The following is a 1,999-nucleotide window of genomic DNA, read 5'->3' as shown; positions in this document are numbered from 1 at the left end:
CTATCCAGGTAAGGTCATCCACCAGATGCATTCTTCCAGAGCTAAGAGAGACTCTCACTACACACGCAGATACTGAGACCCAAACTCCAAAAGCCAGAGCTAGGGTCCAGGGCACTGGTTCTTCTACAGCACGAGCGGGACACATCAGAACGACTGGGAAGCTTTCAACACTACACCTACAGGGCCCCACTCGGAGTCAGAGGGTTTGGAGACGCCGTGACCAGGTGCAGAGGAGAGAATGCTCAGAGAGCAGGGACGCAGGGGGTCGTCATTCCTTGCCCTCCTTTTTTCACAGTTGTATATAACCAGATACATACAAAAACATACAGTTCACTTTTATTTATAATCAAATGGGCGCTATGCTTTCAAGTGCTTAATTCCCACTTTAAAACTTCATGCTGGATGCTGGTGGTAAGCCAAGATACTACTTTTTTATGCATTAAATCCCACACTGGGCTTCAGGAGATAGACTATAAGAGAAAATAACTCACCGTCATCCCCCTTTGCCATGAGACCGGTAGCTCTGGTCTGCCAGGTATTGATAAGAGAAGGCAGCAAATCGGTGGACAAAACTCTTGTGGGAGAGATGCCTGGCTGAAATGCCAGACCCCACCCCAGAGGGAAACTGGCCCCTCTTAATCTAAAGTTATTGTCGGACCAGCATGGACAGCACCTAACCGACCATCTGCTACAATGGAAAGCATTAACTGACTCCCATCCTTAGAAGCAAAATCAGGTGGGGGTGAAAGTTTTCTTTGCAAAACAAACGTGGCCGTGTATACAGTGTATACAGCTTATCCTCCAGCAAGGCTAAGTTGAGGGGACTGAGTATCAAGGACAAAGAATTTAAGCCATTGATCAGGGTGCCACTGGGACTGGAATAAGAGGTGTTACTATGAATTCCCTACAACAAAAAGGGGTCTAGAGCTTGATAAGGTTATGACAAAGGTCTGCTTTTTCTTGACATCTCAGCCAGTGCTTCCCTGATGTGTTGCAGAGGAACCTCATCTCTTTTCAGCTTTGCTCGCTTCAGTGCTTCCTGGTAGATCTCTTCTGCTTGTGCATATTGTTCTCTGTGCATCAGGATCGCAGACAGATTACTGAGCAGCACGTGGAGCTCAGGGTGCTCCACCTGTCTCGCCAGGTCTGATGCCCTCTGCGCGTGAACACAGGCCTCGTCGGAGCGGCCCTGAGCATCCAGGGTGGTGGCCAGGTCACTCAGCAGCACGATGGTCTGTGGGTGTCTTTCTCCTTGTATTTCTTCAGAAATCTGCAAAGCTTCTTCATACATCCTTTGTGCCTGTGATGGCTGCTTGCAGAACAGAAGGTAGCGGGCATAGGTGTCTAGGCACATGCCCAAGAGGAGGTGGGTGTTGGCTTTCTCTTCCACTGGCAAAGTGTCTTCTGATAATTACTTTTCTCTTTCAATTTTTTCCTCTAGAGTTGAAATGCAGAATTCATAACCAACAAGAGTCAATTTCTGCCTATTCTGAGCAGCATAAATAGTGGCCAGCTTCAGAGAGATTTCTATTATTGCATTGTCTTCCTGTTCCATGGCCCTTCCAAGCAGGTAACTCATTATTGGTTTAAAAAGTTTTTCCGCCCAATCGTAAGTGTAAGTGACGGCCTTCTTGTTATCACTCTTATAAGCAAGGTGAAGAGCGTCACACAAAATTAGCTCTGCCTTTGCTGGCTCATCTTTCATGATGCACAACTGCCAACAGCGGCAGCAGACCCGGGCCCTGGCCACGCAGCACCCCTCAGCACGGTGGCACGTACACCGCAGGCGCCAGGCCTCCTGCCGGCCCCGGCCCCGCCGCCCTGCCACAGTCTGTAACAAAAGGGTCTTCTTTAGTAATATTTTTAGTGTCAACTATAGCAGTATTTGAATAACTTAAAATGATCTAAAATAATTATTCGTATTTTTTCTACTCACTTCTGTGTTTAATCAGCAACCATTTAATATTAAGGCCAGAATGATACAATGAAAAAGAGCAAT

General features: G+C 47.2%; 1 pseudogene across 1 annotated transcript; it reads right to left on the bottom strand.

The window, feature by feature from the left end:
- Positions 1 to 937: 937 nt before the first annotated feature.
- On the bottom strand, positions 938 to 1,720 carry LOC309793810 (tetratricopeptide repeat protein 19, mitochondrial-like; annotated as a pseudogene). The gene has a single exon. The product of its transcript is annotated as a tetratricopeptide repeat protein 19, mitochondrial-like (transcript).
- Positions 1,721 to 1,999: the final 279 nt, after the last annotated feature.

The sequence above is a fragment of the Mesoplodon mirus genome (genome assembly GCF_964341445.2).
Source record: "Mesoplodon mirus genome assembly, chromosome: 2".
Lineage (NCBI taxonomy): Eukaryota > Metazoa > Chordata > Mammalia > Artiodactyla > Ziphiidae > Mesoplodon > Mesoplodon mirus.
The sequence above is the reverse complement of the archived record's forward strand: the minus strand, read 5'-3'. Positions and strand labels throughout refer to the sequence as shown.